The sequence below is a fragment of the Syngnathus scovelli genome, unplaced genomic scaffold (assembly GCF_024217435.2).
Source record: "Syngnathus scovelli strain Florida unplaced genomic scaffold, RoL_Ssco_1.2 HiC_scaffold_70, whole genome shotgun sequence".
Classification (NCBI taxonomy): domain Eukaryota; kingdom Metazoa; phylum Chordata; class Actinopteri; order Syngnathiformes; family Syngnathidae; genus Syngnathus; species Syngnathus scovelli.
This window is the reverse complement of record NW_026061653.1, coordinates 1-11781: the sequence shown is the minus strand read 5'-3', so window position 1 is coordinate 11781 and position 11781 is coordinate 1. Positions and strand designations below refer to the sequence as shown.

At 68.4% G+C, this 11781-nt stretch overlaps 1 long non-coding RNA gene across 1 annotated transcript; it reads right to left on the bottom strand.

The window, feature by feature from the left end:
* Positions 1–217: 217 nt before the first annotated feature.
* On the bottom strand, positions 218–1085 carry LOC137840055 (uncharacterized). Its single transcript, XR_011086444.1, has 2 exons — positions 555–1085; positions 218–412 (listed from the first exon to the last, which is right to left on the bottom strand). It is a non-coding gene; the product is annotated as an uncharacterized lncRNA (long non-coding RNA).
* Positions 1086–11781: the final 10696 nt, after the last annotated feature.

The window sequence follows — 11781 nt, the reverse complement described above, 5'->3', positions numbered from 1 at the left end:
CGTCGTTTATCAGTGACTGGAAAACTGCTGGGGCGTTGGTGAGCCCAAACGGAACCACCAAGTACTCGTAGTGTCCGCTCGGGGTGTTGAAAGCCGTCTTCCACTCGTCTCCCTCCCGGATGCGGATCAGGTGGTAGGCGTTGCGAAGATCCAGCTTGGTGAAGATGGTGGCACCCTGAAGGCTCTCAAAGGCGGACGAAAGAAGAGGCAGAGGGTATCGGTTCTTTACGGTGATTGCGTTTATTCCCCGGTAGTCGATACACGGACGGAGCGTGCCCTCCTTCTTCTTCACGAAGAAAAACCCCGCTCCCGCAGGTGAAGAGGACGGCCGTATGATGCCGGCTGCCAGGGACTCCCGGATGTACTCCTCCATAGCCCGGCGCTCAGGAGCGGACAGGGAGTAGACGCGCCCCTTGGGAGGGAAGGTGCCGGGCAACAGGTCGATGGCGCAATCGTAGGACCGGTGTGGAGGAAGAGAAGCGGCCCTGGCTTTACTAAAAACCTCCTTGAGTTCGTGATAAACTGCTGGGACCTTGGAGATGTCGGGACTGTACCTGGGCGGGGCTCTGCCGAGTGGGCTGGTGGCCGCCTTCAGGCACACTCGATGGCAGCGTTCGCTCCACTGCCGTACAACCCCCACCTCCCAGTCCAGCACCGGGTTGTGCTGCCGCAACCAAGGGTGCCCCAGGATGAGCTGCTGTCCTGGGAGGGAAAGAAGAAAAAACTGGATGGTCTCGTGGTGATTGCCGGAGAGCAGTACCTTAACCGGTTCTGTCACGAACGCCACCTCGCCAATCAGGCGGCCATCAATGGCACGCGCGGGAATGGGCGGGCTCAGAGGGAGGAAGCCGACACCCCACCGACGCGCCAGGCTAATGTCCATGATGTTCCCCTCCGCGCCGGAATCCACCAAGGCTGCCACGTTCTGGTCGCCCCCCGCAAGCTGGACACGTGCCTGCAGCGTGAGCGTGCTGGGACTGGGAGAGCCGGTGCTGGTCGAGCTCACGCGGATCCCCCGACGCCGCGTGAGCTCCGGCCTTTTAGCGGGCACCCCGCCACCCGATGGCCCCCCTCCCCACAGTAAAAACACAAGCCCAGCGAAAGGCGTCGACGGTGCTCCTCCGAGGAGACCCGAGCCCCTCCCAGATCCATGGGCTCGGCGGGTGGAGTGGTGGGCGGGTCCCCAGCAGACGGAGGAATGTGGCCACGCGGATTCCGCGGGGACCTCCTCTCCCGATCGCGCCGCCGCGTCCGGATCCGCCGGTCTACTCGGGCCGCCAAGTCCATCGCGCCCCTCAGGGTTCGCGGGCGATCGTACGACACCAGTTCGTCCTTCATATAATCCGCGAGGCCGTTTAGGAACGTGCTGACGAGCGCTGGCGCGTTCCATCCGCTGCTGCCGGCCAACGTCTGGAATTTAAGGGCGTACTCCGCGACCGATCGGCTACCCTGACGCAGCGTCGCCAGTTCCTCGGCGGCGTCTTCGGCGGCGGATCCCAGGTCGAACAGGAAGAGCAATTCCTCTGCGAAGGCGTCGAAGGAATCGCATGCCGGGGCCATCCGTTCATACTCTGCCAAACCCCATAGCCGCGCCTCGCCCGTGAGGTGGGTTAGAACGAAACCGACCTTGGCTGATTCTGACGCAAACGTGACGGGCTGGAGGCTGAACATTATGCGACAGTTGGTCACAAACGCCCTCACGTGCTTGGGATCGCCGTTGAACTTTTCAATGTTGCCGAGGCGGGGCTCCGGGACGTCCACGAGCCTCCTGGCCTCGGCAGACGGGCGGTGCGGGGGTGCCGTGACAGCCGGGGACGCAGCCACCGACAGTCTCTGGAGGGCTTGGGCCATCTCCTGCTGCTGCAGCTGTTGTTGCTGACCAACCTCGATCAGGTTCCGGATGTCGGCGGACAGGCTGCTGATGGCGGTCTCGGCTCGCTCCAGTCGGCCCAATGCCGTCTCGTCGTTCGCTGACTGCATCGTGTTGGCCAGTCTGTACTGTTAAGGATCGGACAGTACAGCCAAGTGCGTAACGACGGACTTTATTTGAAGGGGATGATGGGAACAGCTGGCGCTGGAGCGGCGATCGGGCTGGAGAGGACAACGATTCTGCGAGGGTTTCGAGTAGTCAAGTGAGTCAATTCTCTCCGGGAATGATGAGCGAAGCAGCATCAAGGGACAGACTGGCACTCGGGTCTGCGCTGGCAGCGCTGATATAGCGCTGTCCATGAACCCGTGGCAGGTGACGGTGATCCCACTGACAGGGGGGCGTGGTCCCGTCGCAGGTGGCACCAGCACGTGACACACCTCCGCGGTGCTTACAAACAGCCGATCCGCTCGGCGGGGGCTATTTTCGGCCACTTGGCTCGTGCGCACGGCCTCCCGGATGTGCCGGGCGGGTGCGCGAGCTCGCCGGCCGCTGGAAGTCGAATGAGGCGCCGCGACCACATCCGCGGTGCTTATAAACAGCCGATCCGCTCGGCGGGGGCTATTTTCGGCCACTTGGCTCGTGCGCACGGCCTCCCGGATGTGCCGGGCGGGTGCGCGAGCTCGCCGGCCGCTGGAAGTCGAATGAGGCGCCGCGACCACCTCCGCGGTGCTTATAAACAGCCGATCCGCTCGGCGGGGGCTATTTTCGGCCACTTGGCTCGTGCGCACGGCCTCCCGGATGTGCCGGGCGGGTGCGCGAGCTCGCCGGCCGCTGGAAGTCGAATGAGGCGCCGCGACCACATCCGCGGTGCTTATAAATAGCCGATCCGCTCGGCGGGGGCTATTTTCGGCCACTTGGCTCGTGCGCACGGCCTCCCGGATGTGCCGGGCGGGTGCGCGAGCTCGCCGGCCGCTGGAGGTCGAATGAGGCGCCGCGACGACCTCCGCGGTGCTTATAAACAGCCGATCCGGTCGGCGGGGGCTATTTTCGGCCACTTGGCTCGTGCGCACGGCCTCCCGGATGTGCCGGGCGGGTGCGCGATCTCGCCGGCCGCTGGAAGTCGAATGAGGCGCCGCGACCACCTCCGCGGTGCTTATAAACAGCCGATCCGCTCGGCGGGGGCTATTTTCGGCCACTTGGCTTGTGCGCACGGCCTCCCGGATGTGCCGGGCGGGTGCGCGAGCTCGCCGGCCGCTGGAAGTCGAATGAGGCGCCGCGACCACCTCCGCGGTGCTTATAAACAGCCGATCCGCTCGGCGGGGGCTATTTTCGGCCACTTGGCTCGTGCGCACGGCCTCCCGGATGTTCCGGGCGGTTGCGCGAGCTCGCCGGCCGCTGGAAGTCGAATGAGGCGCCGCGTCCACCTCCGCGGTGCTTATAAACAGCCGATCCGCTCGGCGGGGGCTATTTTCGGCCACTTGGCTCGTGCGCACGGCCTCCCGGATGTGTCGGGCGGGTGCGCGAGCTCGCCGGCCGCTGGAAGTCGAATGAGGCGCCGCGACCACCTCCGCGGTGCTTATAAACAGCCGATCCGCTCGGCGGGGGCTATTTTCGGCCACTTGGCTCGTGCGCACGGCCTCCCGGATGTGCCGGGCGGGTGCGCGAGCTCGCCGCCCGCCGGAAGTCGAATGAGGCGCCGCGACCACCTCCGCGGTGCTTATAAACAGCCGATCCGCTCGGCGGGGGCTATTTTCGGCCACTTGGCTCGTGCGCACGGCCTCCCGGATGTGCCGGGCGGGTGCGCGAGCTCGCCGGCCGCCGGAAGTCGAATGAGGCGCCGCGACCACCTCCGCGGTGCTTATAAACAGCCGATCCGCTCGGCGGGGGCTATTTTCGGCCACTTGGCTCGTGCGCACGGCCTCCCGGATGTGCCGGGCGGGTGCGCGAGCTCGCCGGCCGCTGGAAGTCGAATGAGGCGCCGCTACCACCTCCGCGGTGCTTATAAACAGCCGATCCGCTCGGCGGGGGCTATTTTCGGCCACTTGGCTCGTGCGCACGGCCTCCCGGATGTGCCGGGCGGGTGCGCGAGCTCGCCGGCCGCTGGAAGTCGAATGAGGCGCCGCGACCACCTCCGCGGTGCTTATAAACAGCCGATCCGCTCGGCGGGGGCTATTTTCGGCCACTTGGCTTGTGCGCACGGCCTCCCGGATGTGCCGGGCGGGTGCGCGAGCTTGCCGGCCGCTGGAAGTCGAATGAGGCGCCGCGACCACCTCCGCGGTGCTTATAAACAGCCGATCCGCTCGGCGGGGGCTATTTTCGGCCACTTGGCTCGTGCGCACGGCCTCCCGGATGTGCCGGGCGGGTGCGCGAGCTCGCCGGCCGCTGGAAGTCGAATGAGGCGCCGCGACCACCTCCGCGGTGCTTATAAACAGCCGATCCGCTCGGCGGGGGCTATTTTCGGCCACTTGGCTCGTGCGCACGGCCTCCCGGATGTGCCGGGCGGGTGCGCGAGCTCGCCGCCCGCCGGAAGTCGAATGAGGCGCCGCGACCACCTCCGCGGTGCTTATAAACAGCCGATCCGCTCGGCGGGGGCTATTTTCGGCCACTTGGCTCGTGCGCACGGCCTCCCGGATGTGCCGGGCGGGTGCGCGAGCTCGCCGGCCGCTGGAAGTCGAATGAGGCGCCGCGACCACCTCCGCGGTGCTTATAAACAGCCGATCCGCTCGGCGGGGGCTATTTTCGGCCACTTGGCTCGTGCGCACGGCCTCCCGGATGTGCCGGGCGGGTGCGCGAGCTCGCCGGCCGCTGGAAGTCGAATGAGGCGCCGCGACCACCTCCGCGGTGCTTATAAACAGCCGATCCGCTCGGCGGGGGCTATTTTCGGCCACTTGGCTCGTGCGCACGGCCTCCCGGATGTGCCGGGCGGGTGCGCGAGCTCGCCGCCCGCCGGAAGTCGAATGAGGCGCCGCGACCACCTCCGCGGTGCTTATAAACAGCCGATCCGCTCGGCGGGGGCTATTTTCGGCCACTTGGCTCGTGCGCACGGCCTCCCGGATGTGCCGGGCGGGTGCGCGAGCTCGCCGGCCGCCGGAAGTCGAATGAGGCGCCGCGACCACCTCCGCGGTGCTTATAAACAGCCGATCCGCTCGGCGGGGGCTATTTTCGGCCACTTGGCTCGTGCGCACGGCCTCCCGGATGTGCCGGGCGGGTGCGCGAGCTCGCCGGCCGCTGGAAGTCGAATGAGGCGCCGCTACCACCTCCGCGGTGCTTATAAACAGCCGATCCGCTCGGCGGGGGCTATTTTCGGCCACTTGGCTCGTGCGCACGGCCTCCCGGATGTGCCGGGCGGGTGCGCGAGCTCGCCGGCCGCTGGAAGTCGAATGAGGCGCCGCGACCACCTCCGCGGTGCTTATAAACAGCCGATCCGCTCGGCGGGGGCTATTTTCGGCCACTTGGCTTGTGCGCACGGCCTCCCGGATGTGCCGGGCGGGTGCGCGAGCTTGCCGGCCGCTGGAAGTCGAATGAGGCGCCGCGACCACCTCCGCGGTGCTTATAAACAGCCGATCCGCTCGGCGGGGGCTATTTTCGGCCACTTGGCTCGTGCGCACGGCCTCCCGGATGTGCCGGGCGGGTGCGCGAGCTCGCCGGCCGCTGGAAGTCGAATGAGGCGCCGCGACCACCTCCGCGGTGCTTATAAACAGCCGATCCGCTCGGCGGGGGCTATTTTCGGCCACTTGGCTCGTGCGCACGGCCTCCCGGATGTGCCGGGCGGGTGCGCGAGCTCGCCGCCCGCCGGAAGTCGAATGAGGCGCCGCGACCACCTCCGCGGTGCTTATAAACAGCCGATCCGCTCGGCGGGGGCTATTTTCGGCCACTTGGCTCGTGCGCACGGCCTCCCGGATGTGCCGGGCGGGTGTGCGAGCTCGCCGGCCGCTGGAAGTCGAATGAGGCGCCGCGACCACCTCCGCGGTGCTTATAAACAGCCGATCCGCTCGGCGGGGGCTATTTTCGGCCACTTGGCTCGTGCGCACGGCCTCCCGGATGTGCCGGGCGGGTGCGCGAGCTCGCCGGCCGCTGGAAGTCGAATGAGGCGCCGCTACCACCTCCGCGGTGCTTATAAACAGCCGATCCGCTCGGCGGGGGCTATTTTCGGCAACTTGGCTCGTGCGCACGGCCTCCCGGATGTGCCGGGCGGGTGCGCGAGCTCGCCGGCCGCTGGAAGTCGAATGAGGCGCCGCGACCACCTCCGCGGTGCTTATAAACAGCCAATCCGCTCGGCGGGGGCTATTTTCGGCCACTTGGCTCGTGCGCACGGCCTCCCGGATGTGCCGGGCGGGTGCGCGAGCTCGCCGGCCGCTGGAAGTCGAATGAGGCGCCGCTACCACCTCCACGGTGCTTATAAACAGCCGATCCGCTCGGCGGGGGCTATTTTCGGCCACTTGGCTCGTGCGCACGGCCTCCCGGATGTGCCGGGCGGGTGCGCGAGCTCGCCGGCCGCTTGAAGTCGAATGAGGCGCCGCGACCACCTCCGCGGTGCTTATAAACAGCCGATCCGCTCGGCGGGGGCTATTTTCGGCCACTTGGCTCGTGCGCACGGCCTCCCGGATGTGCCGGGCGGGTGCGCGAGCTCGCCGGCCGCTGGAAGTCGAATGAGGCGCCGCGACCACCTCCGCGGTGCTTATAAACAGCCGATCCGCTCGGCGGGGGCTATTTTCGGCCACTTGGCTCGTGCGCACGGCCTCCCGGATGTGCCGGGCGGGTGCGCGAGCTCGCCGGCCGCTGGAAGTCGAATGAGGCGCCGCGACCACCTCCGCGGTGCTTATAAACAGCCGATCCGCTCGGCGGGGGCTATTTTCGGCCACTTGGCTCGTGCACACGGCCTCCCGGATGTGCCGGGCGGGTGCGCGAGCTCGCCGGCCGCTGGAAGTCGAATGAGGCGCCGCGACCACCTCCGCGGTGCTTATAAACAGCCGATCCGCTCGGCGGGGGCTATTTTCGGCCACTTGGCTCGTGCGCACGGCCTCCCGGATGTGCCGGGCGGGTGCGCGAGCTCGCCGGCCGCTGGAAGTCGAATGAGGCGCCGCGACCACCTCCGCGGTGCTTACAAACAGCCGATCCGCTCGGCGGGGGCTATTTTCGGCCACTTGGCTCGTGCGCACGGCCTCCCGGATGTGCCGGGCGGGTGCGCGAGCTCGCCGGCCGCTGGAAGTCGAATGAGGCGCCGCGACCACCTCCGCGGTGCTTATAAACTGCCGATCCGCTCGGCGGGGGCTATTTTCGGCCACTTGGCTCGTGCGCACGGCCTCCCGGATGTGCCGGGCGGGTGCGCGAGCTCGCCGGCCGCTTGAAGTCGAATGAGGCCCCGCGACCACCTCCGCGGTGCTTATAAAATGCCGATCCGCTCGGCGGGGGCTATTTTCGGCCACTTGGCTCGTGCGCACGGCCTCCCGGATGTGCCGGGCGGGTGCGCGAGCTCGCCGGCCGCTTGAAGTCGAATGAGGCGCCGCGACCACCTCCGCGGTGCTTATAAACAGCCGATCCGCTCGGCGGGGGCTATTTTCGGCCACTTGGCTCGCGCGCACGGCCTCCCGGATGTGCCGGGCGGGTGCGCGAGCTCGCCGGCCGCTGGAAGTCGAATGAGGCGCCGCGACCACCTCCGCGGTGCTTATAAACAGCCGATCCGCTCGGCGGGGGCTATTTTCGGCCACTTGGCTCGTGCGCACGGCCTCCCGGATGTGCCGGGCGGGTGCGCGATCTCGCCGGCCGCTGGAAGTCGAATGAGGCGCCGCGACCACCTCCGCGGTGCTTATAAACAGCCGATCCGCTCGGCGGGGGCTATTTTCGGCCACTTGGCTCGTGCGCACGGCCTCCCGGATGTGCCGGGCGGGTGCGCGAGCTCGCCGGCCGCTGGAAGTCGAATGAGGCGCCGCGACCACCTCCGCGGTGCTTATAAACAGCCGATCCGCTCGGCGGGGGCTATTTCCGGCCACTTGGCTCGTGCGCACGGCCTCCCGGATGTGCCGGGCGGGTGCGCGAGCTCGCCGCCCGCCGGAAGTCGAATGAGGCGCCGCGACCACCTCCGCGGTGCTTATAAACAGCCGATCCGCTCGGCGGGGGCTATTTTCGGCCACTTGGCTCGTGCGCACGGCCTCCCGGATGTGCCGGGCGGGTGCGCGAGCTCGCCGGCCGCTGGAAGTCGAATGAGGCGCTGCGTCCACCTCCGCGGTGCTTATAAACAGCCGATCCGCTCGGCGGGGGCTATTTTCGGCCACTTGGCTCGTGCGCACGGGTTCCCGGATGTGCCGGGCGGGTGCGCGAGCTCGCCGGCCGCTGGAAGTCGAATGAGGCGCCGCGACCACCTCCGCGGTGCTTATAAACAGCCGATCCGCTCGGCGGGGGCTATTTTCGGCCACTTGGCTCGTGCGCACGGCCTCCCGGATGTGCCGGGCGGGTGCGCGAGCTCGCCGGCCGCTGGAAGTCGAATGAGGCGCCGCGACCACCTCCGCGGTGCTTATAAACAGCCGATCCGCTCGGCGGGGGCTATTTTCGGCCACTTGGCTCGTGCGCACGGCCTCCCGGATGTGCCGGGCGGGTGCGCGAGCTCGCCGGCCGCTGGAAGTCGAATGAGGCGCCGCGACCACCTCCGCGGTGCTTATAAACAGCCGATCCGCTCGGCGGGGGCTATTTTCGGCCACTTGGCTCGTGCGCACGGCCTCCGGGATGTGCCGGGCGGGTGCGCGAGCTCGCCGGCCGCTGGAAGTCGAATGAGGCGCCGCGACCACCTCCGCGGTGCTTACAAACAGCCGATCCGCTCGGCGGGGGCTATTTTCGGCCACTTGGCTCGTGCGCACGGCCTCCCGGATGTGCCGGGCGGGTGCGCGAACTCGCCGGCCGCTGGAAGTCGAATGAGGCGCCGCGACCACCTCCGCGGTGCTTATAAACAGCCGATCCGCTCGGCGGGGGCTATTTTCGGCCACTTGGCTCGTGCGCACGGCCTCCCGGATGTGCCGGGCGGGTGCGCGAGCTCGCCGGCCGCTGGAAGTCGAATGAGGCGCCGCTACCACCTCCGCGGTGCTTATAAACAGCCGATCCGCTCGGCGGGGGCTATTTTCGGCCACTTGGCTCGTGCGCACGGCCTCCCGGATGTGCCGGGCGGGTGCGCGAGCTCGCCGGCCGCTTGAAGTCGAATGAGGCGCCGCGACCACCTCCGCGGTGCTTATAAACAGCCGATCCGCTCGGCGGGGGCTATTTTCGGCCAATTGGCTCGTGCGCACGGCCTCCCGGATGTGCCGAGCGGGTGCGCGAGCTCGCCGGCCGCTGGAAGTCGAATGAGGCGCCGCGACCACCTCCGCGGTGCTTATAAACAGCCGATCCGCTCGGCGGGGGCTATTTTCGGCCACTTGGCTCGTGCGCACGGCCTCCCGGATGTGCCGGGCGGGTGCGCGAGCTCGCCGGCCGCTGGAAGTCGAATGAGGCGCCGCGACCACCTCCGCGGTGCTTATAAACAGCCGATCCGCTCGGCGGGGGCTATTTTCGGCCACTTGGCTCGTGCGCACGGCCTCCCGGAGTTGCCGGGCGGGTGCGCGAGCTCGCCGGCCGCTGGAAGTCGAATGAGGCGCCGCGACCACCTCCGCAGTGCTTACAAACAGCCGATCCGCTCGGCGGGGGCTATTTTCGTCCACTTGGCTCGTGTGCACGGCCTCCCGGATGTGCCGGGCGGGTGCGCGAGCTCGCCGGCCGCTGGAAGTCGAATGAGGCGCCGCGACCACCTCCGCGGTGCTTATAAACTGCCGATCCGCTCGGCGGGGGCTATTTTCGACCACTTGGCTCGTGCGCACGGCCTCCCGGATGTGCCGGGCGGGTGCGCGAGCTCGCCGGCCGCTGGAAGTCGAATGAGGCGCCGCGACCACCTCCGCGGTGCTTATAAACAGCCGATCCGCTCGGCGGGGGCTAGTTTCGGCCACTTGGCTCGTGCGCACGGCCTCCCGGATGTGCCGGGCGGGTGCGCGAGCTCGCCGGCCGCTGGAAGTCGAATGAGGCGCCGCTACCACCTCCGCGGTGCTTATAAACAGCCGATCCGCTCGGCGGGGGCTATTTTCGGCCACTTGGCTCGTGTGCACGGCCTCCCGGATGTGCCGGGCGGGTGCGCGAGCTCGCCGGCCGCTGGAAGTCGAATGAGGCGCCGCGACCACCTCCGCGGTGCTTATAAACAGCCGATCCGCTCGGCGGGGGCTATTTTCGGCCACTTGGCTCGTGCGCACGGCCTCCCGGATGTGCCGGGCGGGTGCGCGAGCTCGCCGGCCGCTGGAAGTCGAATGAGGCGCCGCGACCACCTCCGCGGTGCTTATAAACAGCCGATCCGCTCGGCGGGGGCTTTTTTCGGCAACTTGGCTCGTGCGCACGGCCTCCCGGATGTGCCGGGCGGGTGCGCGAGCTCGCCGGCCGCTGGAAGTCGAATGAGGCGCCCGACCACCTCCGCGGTGCTTATAAACAGCCGATCCGCTCGGCGGGGGCTATTTTCGGCCACTTGGCTCGTGCGCACGGCCTCCCGGATGTGCCGGGCGGGTGCGCGAGCTCGCCGGCCGCTGGAAGTCGAATGAGGCGCCGCGACTACCTCCGCGGTGCTTATAAACAGCCGATCCGCTCGGCGGGGGCTATTTTCGGCCACTTGGCTCGTGCGCACGGCCTCCCGGATGTGCCGGGCGGGTGCGCGAGCTCGCCGGCCGCTGGAAGTCGAATGAGGCGCCGCGACCACCTCCGCGGTGCTTATAAACAGCCGATCCGCTCGGCGGGGGCTATTTTCGGCCACTTGGCTCGTGCGCACGGCCTCCCAGATGTGCCGGGCGGGTGCGCGAGCTTGCCGGCCGCTGGAAGTCGAATGAGGCGCCGCGACCACCTTCGCGGTGCTTATAAACAGCCGATCCGCTCGGCGGGGGCTATTTTCGGCCACTTGGCTCGTGCGCACGGCCTCCCGGATGTGCCGGGCGGGTGCGCGAGCTCGCCGGCCGCTGGAAGTCGAATGAGGCGCCGCGACCACCTCCGCGGTGCTTATAAACTGCCGATCCGCTCGGCGGGGGCTATTTTCGGCCACTTGGCTCGTGCGCACGGCCTCCCGGATGTGCCGGGCGGGTGCGCGAGCTCGCCGGCCGCTGGAAGTCGAATGAGGCGCCGCGACCACCTCCGCGGTGCTTATAAACAGCCGATCCGCTCGGCGGGGGCTATTTTCGGCCACTTGGCTCGTGCGCACGCCCTCCCGGATGTGCCGGGCGGGTGCGCGAGCTCGCCGGCCGCTGGAAGTCGAATGAGGCGCCGCGACCACCTCCGCGGTGCTTATAAACAGCCGATCCGCTCGGCGGGGGCTATTTTCGGCCACTTGGCTTGTGCGCACGGCCTCCCGGATGTGCCGGGCGGGTGCGCGAGCTCGCCGGCCGCTGGAAGTCGAATGAGGCGCCGCGACCACCTCCGCGGTGCTTATAAACAGCCGATCCGCTCGGCGGGGGCTATTTTCGGCCACTTGGCTCGTGCGCACGGCCTCCCGGATGTGCCGGGCGGGTGCGCGAGCTCGCCGGCCGCTGGAAGTCGAATGAGGCGCCGCGACCACCTCCGCGGTGCTTATAAACAGCCGATCCGCTCGGCGGGGGCTATTTTCGGCCACTTGGCTCGTGCGCACGGCCTCCCGGATGTGCCGGGCGGGTGCGCGAGCTCGCCGGCCGCTGGAAGTCGAATGAGGCGCCGCGACCACCTCCGCGGTGCTTATAAACAGCCGATCCGCTCGGCGGGGGCTATTTTCGGCCACTTGGCTCGTGCGCACGGCCTCCCGGATGTGCCGGGCGGGTGCGCGAGCTCGCCGGCCGCTGGAAGTCGAATGAGGCGCCGCGACCACCTCCGCGGTGCTTATAAACAGCCGATCC